General features: G+C 36.5%; 1 long non-coding RNA gene across 1 annotated transcript; it reads left to right on the top strand.

Annotated features, from left to right (window-relative positions):
- Positions 1-3,089: 3,089 nt before the first annotated feature.
- LOC140957925 (uncharacterized) lies at positions 3,090-4,297 on the top strand. Its single transcript, XR_012171717.1, has 3 exons — positions 3,090-3,282; positions 3,343-3,561; positions 4,117-4,297. It is a non-coding gene; the product is annotated as an uncharacterized lncRNA (long non-coding RNA).
- Positions 4,298-14,073: the final 9,776 nt, after the last annotated feature.

The following is a 14,073-nucleotide window of genomic DNA, read 5'->3' as shown; positions in this document are numbered from 1 at the left end:
TCTAGTTCAACATTTTGTCCTTGTGATTTTTAAAACAATTATTATTTCGTGATTATGCTGTTTCTTTTTATGAACGGATTTGAATGCGAAATTGGTTTTCTCTATCATTAAAAAAAAATAGATCAAAATTATTTTTATCATTTTAGGCGTTGCTGATGCTTTGCGCGTCTTCAAGAGAAGATAAATGTGGGTTTAAAAGTTTCCTTTTGAGTTCCAACTTTTTGATATTGAGCTTCAATTGTATTGAAATAGAGATAGTGCTACTGAAGGCGCATTTGGTATCCATGCTTTCTCCCTGTGGTGTCATGTCTACATGATTCGGGAATCCAGAAGTAGGGTATGAAAATATATTTAGATCTTGTTTTCAAGTTTTCAAAATTTAATTTTGTACACGTATTTTCATAAATAAAAATTGGAATGCTTTTTGGGATTTTCCATTAAATCACACATTTTATGGGAGAAGTTAATGAATTAAATTAGAATCATGGTAAAATTTGGAAGACCCAAATTAATTAAGCGAAGATGGCCGGCCTGTTCGTAAACAAACCGTGTGCCACAATAAGTGTGGGGACCCAGACTTAATTCAATTCTTAATCACTTTCTGGGACTAATCAAACAATTATAATAAACATTGGAATGCTTTTTGGGATTTTGCCATTAAATCACATATTTTATGGGAGAAGTTAATGAATTAAATCACAAAATCTTATTTATTGTTGTGTGTGTGTGTGTGTGTGTGTGTGTGTGTGTGTGTGTGTGTGTGTGTGNTCGGCGCCCGAGCGATAGTTTTTGACCGCTCGAGCGCCAGTGTGCAACAAGCACATCTCTTGGACATAGAATGCCGCGCCCGAGCGATAATATGCGACCGCTCGAGCGCCGCTTCAGAATGTTTGGAAAATGGGACACGTTTCTCTACATGCAACGTGTGATATATATATATATATATATGTTTTCTTCTTTCAAAGTTAATCGAAGAAATCGAGAAAAGGTTTTTGGAAAAGAGTGAAAAATCCTTACGCCTTTTGTGAGAAATCCGCCCGTCTGATTTTCAATCCGACTTCAGTACTGTGTTCCTATCGACGCAGGCTACAACTGGACGTAAGTTGTATTACGTTTTGACATGTTTTGAAATTATGATGTTGTTAGAATTGAATACACGTCATGTATGATGTTCTTGACATATTAGACATCATAGAATTGAAGTCAGATTAAGAAACGGACTGATTATGGAATTGTTATGAATTTTGGAGTTGAATTGATATCAGAATTGTATTATTATCGAGTATGAATGTTAGAATTGATATCTGACTGATATAGTATTACTGGATATATTGAGACGATGATGTTATGCTATTGAAACAGAATTTGATTGAGTTCTGATTATATCCAGTACTGATTAAGTGGTGTATTGATACCATACCCTCGATATTGTTATTGTCAGATTGAGTATTGACAGGCTTTGAGTTCAAGACTTCGACAGAGTCAGAATAACAGAACGACATGTATAAATTAATGTTGAGTTGGGATTGCACAACTCGAGTGAGGTTTGACTCGAGTTTCCCTAAATCACATACCTTAGTTTATTGCCTTGATTTGCATTGATATTTGCAATTGCTGAGATTGATGCGTATGGTTTATTGATTCATAGATAATGTAGGTATTGAGTCATTGGCTGATTCGCCTAGTCACCGGCTGATTCGTCTGGTTATTGGCTGATTCGTCTAGTCACCGGCTGATTCGTCTGGTTATTGGCTGATTCGTCAAGTCCTTGGCTGATTCGTCAATTCTGTGGCCGATTCGCCCAGACGTTGGACATATAAATTATATCGATGCCGTTTAGGGATTGAGTCATTCCTATCGACCGAGATTCGATATATTTATCATTATTCAGACACCGGGATCCCTAGATTAGAATTGAGTCGAGTCTGAGACGACGCGTCGGTTGAGTCAAGTCTGATACGATATGTTGATTTACATTGTTTATATCATTCATGTTTGTTGAGTTCATACATGTAATGATATCGTGTTTATGCTTTTATATATGTTTTTATATGACTGCATGTTTACATTGTTTATACTGGGATTTATTCTCACCGGAATTATCCGGCTGTTGTCTTGTTTTGTATGTGTGCAAGACAACAGGTGGGATAGAATCGGGGTCAAGAAGAGAATGAGGCTGGACTAGATAGCATGGAGATCCGGGCTCAGAAGAAACTTAGGATTCAGCACTGATATGTAGTTGAACCTAGTTGAATTATTGTAGATAACATAAGATTTGTATGTTTATGTTTAATATGTAATTTGAATTGAATTACATTACGTTTCCGCCTTGTATTTTAAAAAAAAATTTAGACCCTGTTTATTGTAATTGTTTGATTAGTATCAGAAAGTGATTAAGAATTGAATTAAGTCCGGGACCCCACACTTATTGTGGCACACGGTTTGTTTACGAACAGGCCGGCCATCTTCGCTTAATTAATTTGGGTCTTCCAAATTTTACCATGATTCTAATTTAATTCATTAACTTCTCCCATAAAATGTGTGATTTAATGGAAAATCCCAAAAAGCATTCCAATTTTTATTTATGAAAATACTTGTACAAAATTAAATTTTGAAAACTTGAAAACAAGATCTAAATATATTTTCATACCCTACTTCTATTTAGAAGTCATCCCATTAAAATATTGGCTATTCTTAGTTTTATTTCCAGAAATATCTAAAAGTTTCATTAATTAAAATTGAGTATTCCATCTTATTTTTAATCTCTCATCCAAGGCTCTAAAGATGCATTATATACTATTTTCAAGCCTTGGTAATAAATTAAATTAATATTTTTTAAATAGTTTTTTCTCTCAAGCTTTAGTTTTAACTAATATAATATAATATAATATAAATACATATTAAAGAAATATATTTCGAGCCTATTAAATATATATTTTCGAGCAATAGTTTGAATAACTTGCAAAATTTCAGAAACTTTCAAGATGAACTCAAGCTCTAATTCAAGCCGGATTTTCGAGTTGCATCCAAACTTTGAAATTCTTTATATTCGATTCGATTTAGTTGGTTTACATCCGTAATTACCATCACAATGATAAGCTTTTCCAAGAAACCAAATGATTTTCGAAGCCACAGTTGATAAAACCATTTTATATGCTAAAAATGTCCCAAACTATCGTTCTTAATACATTTTGGCACGTACATAATCAACAATGAGGTCCTTTTGATAAAGTATCATTAGCATTTGACACATTATATTATTATTTGTTTTCGTGGGCCTGGGTTTGGGCTTGGGCTTGGGCTTTGGCTTGGGCTTGGGCTTGGGCCTGGGCCTGGGCCTAGGCATGGGCTTGTTGCCCAAATCTCAGATGAGTAAAACCCTTCAACCCTTTTAGCGCCGTTGAACAGAGGAGGAAACCTTACTACTCAAAAGCTCCAATCTTTGTTGCTCTTCAAGATCTTCTATGCGATTGTGTAGCAACACGAACGTAAAAATTAAGATCGACGAATGTAGATTTCCTTGGAGAAATCAAGTCTTTCACATTTCATGCGTAGCTTAAGGTACCGTTTAAGCCTAAATTTTGTTGTGGGTATTAGATCAGATTTTAATCAAGTTTTATAGCTGGTATTCCAATGCTATGTTTAGATAATCATTTTAATTTGGTGGTTTGTTTGCTATTCACACTGTCCATGTAATCAGGTTTTGGTTTTCTTTGTTTTGTATGAATCTTGCTAGTAAATAAATTTTATAGTTTGGGTTCATTGTAATCGATTAATAAGTTTAGTGGGTAGCATTAAAAACCCATTTTCAATTTCATGTCATCAAATATGGATTCAATCTACTGCTATGAATTTCGTTTTATTAATTAGCGAATGCTGTTGTACGTGCGTACGGTGACCTATTACGTTTTTAAACCTTGTTGGAGTTACAGGGTTCGTAGGTTTTTTTTAAAAAATCAGAATGCTTTTGTCTAGTTCAACATTTTGTCCTTGTGATTTTTAAAACAATTATTATTTCGTGATTATGTTGTTTCTTTTTATGAACGGATTTGAATGCGAAATTGGTTTTCTCTATCATTAAAAAAAAATAGATCAAATTTATTTTTATCATTTTAGGCGTTGTTGATGCTTTGCGCGTCTTCAAGAGAAGATAAATGTGGGTTTAAAAGTTTCCTTTTGAGTTCCAACTTTTTGATATTGAGCTTCAATTGTATTGAAATAGAGATAGTGCTACTGAAGGCGCATTTGGTATCCATGCTTTCTCCCTGTGGTGTCATGTCTACATGATTCGGGAATCCAGAAGTAGGGTATGAAAATATATTTAGATCTTGTTTTCAAGTTTTCAAAATTTAATTTTGTACAAGTATTTTCATAAATAAAATATTGGCTATTCTTAGTTTTATTTCCAGAAATATCTAAAAGTTTCATTAATTAAAATTGAGTATTTCATCTTATTTTTAATCTCTCATCCAAGGCTCTAAAGATGCATTATATACTATTTTCAAGCCTTGGTAATAAATTAAATTAATATTTTTTAAATAGTTTTTTCTCTCAAGCTTTAGTTTTAACTAATATAATATAATATAATATAAATACATATTAAAGAAATATATTTCGAGCCTATTAAATATATATTTTCGAGCAATAGTTTGAATAAATATGCTAAAAATGTCCCAAACTATCGTTCTTAATACATTTTGGCACGTACATAATCAACAATGAGGTCCTTTTGATAAAGTATCATTAGCATTTGACACATTATATTATTATTTGTTTTCGTGGGCTTGGGTTTGGACTTGGGCTTTGTGGGGACCCGGGCGCTAATCATTTCCTTAATCGTTATTAATATCAAATGAACAATTAGGTAATGTGGGACATAAAATTTTTTTTTCCTTAAATTATAAATGCGGAAACGTAACGTAAATTAATCTAATTTACATATTAACATAAAAGTACAAGTCATGTACTAAATACATTCTTATCATACTAGGGTTCAACTACTTATCAGCGTTGAATCCTAATCTGCTTCTAAGCCCGGATCTCCACGCTAACTAGTCCAGCCTCGTTCTCTTTTTGGCCCTGATCATGTCCCACCTGTTGTCATGCACACATACAAACAAGACAACAGCCGGATAACTCCGGTGAGAATTATATTCTCAGTATAAACCATGTATACATGCAATCATATTATATAAAAGCAGATAACAGATATTCATAACAGAGATTCATAACATGATTCAATATCAATAATAAATCATATTCCAAACATGTACCATAATCAGGAACATAAATCAAAGTCAATAAATGAATCACTCTCCGTGATTCTCAGACTCAGATTCGACTCAGTCCTAATCTAGGGATCACGACCTGAATAAGAACATACACCCACCTACACTCCCGTTCGGGGTGGTGGTATGTTCTTATTCACAGACTTTGGCTCTTTCCATATCGAATACCAGTAATAGAAGAAACTCCAATTCTATCCACTTCGATATAGCCAAACGTCCGGCAGATGTTGGTATTTCATATCGAACATCAGTAATAGAAGAAACTCCAATTCTATCCACTTCGATATAACCAAACATCCGGTGTCTTGACCTATCCGTCACAGACTGTGGCACTATCGCCATATTCCTATCCTGTGACAATGTGCAATGTGCCCGTGGCGATCCCACCACTATCAGGCACTTCTGTCACAAGATGACTCGTCTAATACTCGTCTAAAATCAATAGAACAAGCATATCAATTCATTAATTGCAAATATCAATGCAATAAAATAAAGTATGTGATTTAGGGAAACTCGAGTCAAACCTCACTCGAGTTGTGCAATCCCAACTCAACATTAATTTATACCTTTATCTTCTCCGTTTGACGAAGACGAAGTCTCGAATTCAACTCTGTCCATACCCAATCTGGCAATGACAATATCGAATAGAGACAATATCAGTCTATAACTCAGTTCAAAACCTGTTCTGATCAATACTCAAATCAAAACACAATCTGATCAATGTCAATAGACATACGGTACCACAATACCATCTCAATCAATACTGAATCTGATCAATATCGATCTACTGATGTTTCGACGGCATAACAATACATTCTCAATAACTCCGTCAATCTCAACATCACAGATATAATATCAGAACTCAAAATCAATTACGGTACAACTCATAATCTCAACGATAAGACAAATCTGATATCGAATCTCAATCAAATCAACTCCGAAAATCATAACAATTACATATACAATATGTTATTCGATCTGACTTCAATCATACGAGGTCTACTGTATCAGAAACGCCATATATGATTCATATTTGATTCTGACAATATCATAATTTCAAATCATGTCTAAACGTAACAAAACTTACGTCCAGTTGAAGCCTGCGTTGATAGGAACACAGTACTGAAGTCGGATTCAAAATCAGACGGACGGATTCCGTGCAAACTCAAATTCTTTACGTCGAAGAAAAAATTGATGCCTTTTTCTTAGAAACCTCGGTTCTTCTCCTTGCAATCTGAATTGCTAAGGAAGACTTACTAATATATATATATATCATGCATGCAAGGGCAAGTGGCTCATTCTTCAAATAACACGTATCGCGCATATGCGCGACCCCCGTCCGCGCATATGCGCGAGACCTACTGGTCTCCGCATTCAACTTCTCGGCAGCTCGCGCATATGCGCACACCTTCCCGGCGCATATGCGCGAGAATCTCTGTTTTCGCAGGTTGCTGTTCGAACCCCTCGCGCATATGCGCGCTCCTATGCCGCGCATGTGCGCCAACTGTTCTGTCTCGCACAATAGTCTTTCGCACATATGCGCGTCCTTCTCCGCGCATGTGCGCGCATAACTCTGCCTTCGCAATGAGCTTCTCGCGCATATGCGCGTCCGTCCGCGCGCATGTGCGCAATGGCTACTGGTTTCACACTCTTGTCCATACATTTCTATATCATATCAACTCAATTCCATCAAGCACACTTTAGTCCCTGAAATCTTCATTAATTGTAATTCTGTCAATTAATTCATATCTAATGACAGTGATATAATCTCGGGCATTACATTTCTCCCCCTCTAAGAATCGATTTCGTCCCCGAAATCGCAGGCAATCAACTTGGATATCACAGGTAATCATCTCAGATTCCGAATCAGATACAAGAAGGAGATATATACAAAAGTTCAAAGAGAACTCACTTCAATAAAACCATTCTAAAATTTCTATCTCATCTCGGATTCCGTCATCTAAGTAGCTTTTTCGATATTCTAACCACTCTATTTAACTTTCAACAGTAGAATAGTCTTCATTCGACATTTTCTTTCTTCCTCGGAGTTCTGATTTCAATATGGAATCATACTTCAAGAAGTATAATATCATAATACTACTCGAATTCATTCTGATAAAATCAATCGCAAAATACTGGCTATACAACATCCGTATATACCAATCAATAGCTCATAATTAATCAACACCATCATTACCTAACAAATCTGTTACTTCCTGTCAAGGTTATATTCAATCCTCGGCTCAAATACCAACAGTCATCATCCGATGTTGGCTTATTTAGTTTATCTATTTTGAGTTGTTTTCATTTTTTTTTTCATCCTATTTCTGATCCTATCAGGTCCACTCTCAGGTATCTCCGAGCTATAATTCTCATACAAAGAACATTTGCAGTTCTCACTGTACAATGCCTCGACTAAAGCTATCTCAATACTCATCGGATAGCTATCGGTGTACAATCATTCACAAAGGAACAATACACCGTGTCAACTAGTGCTAACATCCAGCACTACAGCTCTACAGCTCTACAGATATCCTCCAGTATCTGGATAGTCCACTCCGACTCTCCGTCGGTCTGTGGTTGCTATACAAAAGAACTCATCGTATATTCTGCCAAAAGTACAAAATCAAACGAAAATCACAATCTGATATAATCAACTTTGGCATTCAGAATCTGTCCCCTTTTCGGATATTATCTCAGCCGTCTGATTATGTCTGTAAGTCTTCATGCACAGAATAATATATGCAGATTTGACTAATCGTTCAATCACAACCACATCACATCACAATCTTGTAAAGATTTTGGTAATTTCATCGCAAAATCCATAGAAATGTACTCCCATTTCTTGATCAGGAATCGATAATCTATAGAATAAATTTCCTGGTTTCTATCTTTTTGTCTTCATCTGTCGACGATTCAGACAATTCAGTACAAACTCTGCCACAACTGATCTCATCTGTTTATATTAAAACTGTTTTTCTGTTATCAGGATGCATACTGAATCAATTACTGTGTGCTTCTGATCATATCTGCCATTTCAATTCGAAATATCTGGCACAAACAAGTCAGTTATTAACATACAATACAGTCTTACTTACCTGATATTCTGATCGACACTCTATTCTGACTATCGATATCGAATTCTGTTGTATAAATCTGAAAGATTCGGCACAAAGAGACTATTCTGTCACATACCTGTTACTCTGATCGATGCTTTGATTCGGTTTGAACTGTATATAATTTCAACAATATCCAACAATCTGTATCAAACACGGATTTAGAACAACAATAATATCGGATCAGATTCAAAATATCAATTATCTATACTGATCTATTTAACTCATAAAACGCAATTTCTGACAATACCGTCACTGTCGATTCTGACTAACCGATTACATTTTCAATGTTGTTTAAATCCACTGCTATATCATCTTCGAATGTAATGTGCCCCAAACAATATATCTGTCTCCCATACTGTTTTAGAACAATAACAATTCTCAAGCAATTTCAAAACAACAATGATATACAATAATCTGCTAAACTCGGGCAAATATGAATTTCTGATATCGGTGTCGTTCTCAGCCACTGATCACGGTCTCAACTGTTCGAATATCAATCGGTATACTATCTTCGGATATCACATACCCTGAATATAATCTGTTTCAGTCAAGATTCATATCGCAACAATTTATGTATACAACAATCTCAGTTCTCAGATAAGTCAACACAAAATATTTAATTCAGTCAGTCATATGCTGTGAGTCTATCAGACTATCATAGATAAACGAGCATAACATCATCAAAATACTTTTGAACACAGGATTCATCAAACCATAACCAGAATTGAAGTATTTTACAGAGAAATATACCATCAAATGTAACTCTAACTCTCCGGCAGTGAATCTTCTAACTGATATGTCAATTCTTTCCATTCAATACGTGTCCTCCAGTACGGAAGTCAAACAATAAAACCAGTACCTAGTATCGAATCAAGGCTGAAATCACTCTCCCTGATATAAGGCAAACCCGGAATCTCATTTGGGGAGACTTTAGCAATTCTCCTGCTACTGGCAAATCAGTCCATGATACGCTCAGTTTCAGTAATCAACTGAATACATAAGGAATCTCTCCATTCCTTTCGATAATCATCGAATCATAGATAATACGAATGTCAAAAGAAGTCAAAATCGAGAATCCTTACCGTATATTATTCATTCTTCGGCCATTTCAGGTCCGAATCTTACCATCTCCTGGTAAGAATCTGCAATAGTTCTATACTTGTCTCATATATCAATAGCAATAATGCGGTCAGAATCAGACAACACAAGTACAACACAGTCGAACTCAATTTCACTCTCATCTTACTGTAGTATACAAGATGTCACAGAATCTCACTGATATCAAATTCTCTCCCCCAAAAGGAAAAGAGATCAATACTACAGTAAATACAGACCCAACAGATAAAGCATGTCTCAATGCAATTCACACAAATTCATGTATAAGATGTATTAATATTTCTTAATACATACGCAAGAGAATCATAAAAGAACAGCTACCTGTTACTATATCATCAAGTGCCTCCTGGGTCTGTTCCTCGGTAACTACAACCAGATGATTCTGCTCCCTGAAATCTTCGGGAACCTCTCTGTGGACAAATTCTAGCAAAGTGTCCCTGCTGTCTACAAATATTGCAACTACCAGTCACTCCCTGGCATTGCTCTGTGGGATGTCTCCCTCCGCAAGTTCTGCAATAAACTCCAGTATAACTCGGGCTAGAACCACTGGAGCTAAATGAACCGCTTCCTAAATTCTTGAACTGCTTCTTTTGAGCTTTCAACTGTTCTTTCCTCCCACCACTGCTGCTGCTACTCTCAATTCGGGGAGGCAGTGGCTGTGGTCTCGTTGCTGGAAGAACATACGAAGCTTCCTTTTGTCTCATCAGAACTGTTTCTGCTCTTCTGGTTCTGTTCAGGGTATCAACAAAGTTATTTGGTCGTTTCACATTTACCAATGTACGTATCTCCGGATTCAATCCCTGGATGAACTGATCAAATACAGCTGCATCGTTCCTAGCCACGTGAGGGGCAAAACGTAGCAAGGTGAAGAATTGGGCCAAATACTCATCAATATTCAACTGACTCTGTCTCAGATTTGCAAACTCTGCACTTTTATCATGTCTGTATGATACGGGGAAAAATCTTTGATAGAATTCAACCTTAAAAATTTTCCACGTAGTCACTGAACTACGCTGTTCTAAGGCTTCTTTGGTTACCAGCCACCAACTCCTTGCGAATTCCCGTAACTGGTTCCCAATCAGTTTAATTCTACAATCATCTGTGAAACTAAGAAATTCAAATAGCATTTCTATGTCATCTAGCCAATTTTCACAATCCACTGGCGTCTCAGTACCCTTCAAAATCGGCGGTTGAAACGACTGAAACCTCTTCAACTGTGTTTCCATCAGAGTTTCTGACACATCCATTTGATCAGTTGAAGTACTACCCATTTCTGGAATTCTTCGAGGAGGTATATCTGATGATCACAAGAGTTAACAATCACATGAGACAAATCCGTCTCAACCCTTTTTTGATCAGCTTACCTCTGATCGGTTTTGATTCATTCTCAAATAATACACATTACCAAATCAACTCAGATATTCAGGTAACATGTATCTCAAAGCAGTAAAACATAATATCATGCTAGCATACACAATGTCATTCAACATTATAAGAAATCACATGCTAGCAATCAAAAGCAGGAAAGAAAACTCAATCTACCCCGCTCATTCTCTTCTATTTCAGTCTCAAGAATATACAGTTCTAGAACTTACTGTTCTGGAACCTAATGCTCTGATACCACCTGTTNTTGGGTTTGGACTTGGGCTTTGTGGGGACCCGGGCGCTAATCATTTCCTTAATCGTTATTAATATCAAATGAACAATTAGGTAATGTGGGACATAAAATTTTTTTTTTCCTTAAATTATAAATGCGGAAACGTAACGTAAATTAATCTAATTTACATATTAACATAAAAGTACAAGTCATGTACTAAATACATTCTTATCATACTAGGGTTCAGCTACGTATCAGCGCTGAATCCTAATCTGCTTCTAAGCCCGGATCTCCACCCTAACTAGTCCAGCCTCGTTCTCTTTTTGACCCTGATCCTGTCCCACCTGTTGTCATGCACACATACAAACAAGACAACAGCCGGATAACTCCGGTGAGAATTATATTCTCAGTATAAACCATGTATACATGCAATCATATTATATAAAAGCAGATAACAGATATTCATAACAGAGATTCATAACATGATTCAATATCAATAATAAATCATATTCCAAACATGTACCATAATCAGGAACATAAATCAAAGTCAATAAATGAATCACTCTCCGTGATTCTCAGACTCAGATTCGACTCAGTCCTAATCTAGGGATCACGACCTGAATAAGAACATACACCCACCTACACTCCCGTTCGGGGTGGTGGTATGTTCTTATTCACAGACTTTGGCTCTTTCCACATCGAATACCAGTAATAGAAGAAACTCCAATTCTATCCACTTCGATATAGCCAAACGTCCGGCAGATGTTGGTATTTCATATCGAACATCAGTAATAGAAGAAACTCCAATTCTATCCACTTCGATATAACCAAACATCCGGTGTCTTGACCTATCCGTCACAGACTGTGGCACTATCGCCATATTCCTATCCTGTGACAATGTGCAATGTGCCCGTGGCGATCCCACCACTATCAGGCACTTCTGTCACAAGATGACTCGTCTAATACTCGTCTAAAATCAATAGAACAAGCATATCAATTCATTAATTGCAAATATCAATGCAATAAAATAAAGTATGTGATTTAGGGAAACTCGAGTCAAACCTCACTCGAGTTGTGCAATCCCAACTCAACATTAATTTATACCTTTATCTTCTCCGTTTGACGAAGACGAAGTCTCGAATTCAACTCTGTCCATACCCAATCTGGCAATGACAATATCGAATAGAGACAATATCAGTCTATAACTCAGTTCAAAACCTGTTCTGATCAATACTCAAATCAAAACACAATCTGATCAATGTCAATAGACATACGGTACCACAATACCATCTCAATCAATACTGAATCTGATCAATATCGATCTACTGATGTTTCGACGGCATAACAATACATTCTCAATAACTCCGTCAATCTCAACATCACAGATATAATATCATAACTCAAAATCAATTACGGTACAACTCATAATCTCAACGATAAGACAAATCTGATATCGAATCTCAATCAAATCAACTCCGAAAATCATAACAATTACATATACAATATGTTATTCGATCTGACTTCAATCATACGAGGTCTACTGTATCAGAAACGCCATATATGATTCATATTTGATTCTGACAATATCATAATTTCAAATCATGTCTAAACGTAACAAAACTTACGTCCAGTTGAAGCCTGTGTTGATAGGAACACAGTACTGAAGTCGGATTCAAAATCAGACGGACGGATTCCGTGCAAACTCAAATTCTTTACGTCGAAGAAAAAATTGATGCCTTTTTCTTAGAAACCTCGGTTCTTCTCCTTGCAATCTGAATTGCTAAGGAAGACTTACTAATATATATATATATCATGCATGCAAGGGCAAGTGGCTCATTCTTCAAATAACACGTATCGCGCATATGCGCGACCCCCGTCCGCGCATATGCGCGAGACCTAGTGGTCTCCGCATTCAACTTCTCGGCAGCTCGCGCATATGCGCACACCTTCCCGGCGCATATGCGCGAGAATCTCTGTTTTCGCAGGTTGCTGTTCGAACCCCTCGCGCATATGCGCGCTCCTATGCCGCGCATGTGCGCCAACTGTTTTGTCTCGCACAATAGTCTTTCGCGCATATGTGCGTCCTTCTCCGCGCATGTGCGCGCATAACTCTGCCTTCGCAATGAGCTTCTCGCGCATATGCGCGTCCGTCCGCGCGCATGTGCGCAATGGCTACTGGTTTCACACTCTTGTCCATACATTTCTATATCATATCAACTCAATTCCATCAAGCACACTTTAGTCCCTGAAATCTTCATTAATTGTAATTCTGTCAATTAATTCATATCTAATGACAGCGATATAATCTCGGGCATTACAGGCTTGGGCCTGGGCTTGGGCCTGGGCTTGTTGCCCAAATCTCAGATGAGTAAAACCCTTCGACCTTTTTAGCGCCGTTGAACAGAGGAGGAAACCTTACTACTCTAAAGCTCCAATCTTTGTTGCTCTTCAAGATCTTCTATGCGATTGTGTAGCAACACGAACGTAAAAATTAAGATCGGCGAATGTAGATTTCCTTGGAGAAATCAAGTCTTTCACATTTCATGCGTAGCTTAAGGTACCGTTTAAGCCTAAATTTTGTTGTGGGTATTAGATCAGATTTTAATCAAGTTTTATAGCTGGTATTCCAATGCTATGTTTCGATAATCATTTTAATTTGGTGGTTTGTTTGCTATTCACACTGTCCATGTAATCAGGTTTTGGTTTTCTTTGTTTTGTATGAATCTTGCTAGTAAATAAATTTTATAGTTTGGGTTCATTGTAATCGATTAATAAGTTTAGTGGGTAGCATTAAAAACCCATTTTCAATTTCATGTCATCAAATATGGATTCAATCTACTGCTATGAATTTCGTTTTATTAATTAGCGAATGCTGTTGTACGTGTGTACGGTGACCTATTACGTTTTTAAACCTTGTTGGAGTTACAGGGTTCGTAGGTTTTTTTTAAAAAAA

Source organism: Primulina huaijiensis, chromosome 14 (genome assembly GCF_012295235.1).
Source record: "Primulina huaijiensis isolate GDHJ02 chromosome 14, ASM1229523v2, whole genome shotgun sequence".
Taxonomy (NCBI): domain Eukaryota; kingdom Viridiplantae; phylum Streptophyta; class Magnoliopsida; order Lamiales; family Gesneriaceae; genus Primulina; species Primulina huaijiensis.
Note: the sequence above shows the minus strand (reverse complement) of the source record. Positions and strands in the feature narration are given on the sequence as shown.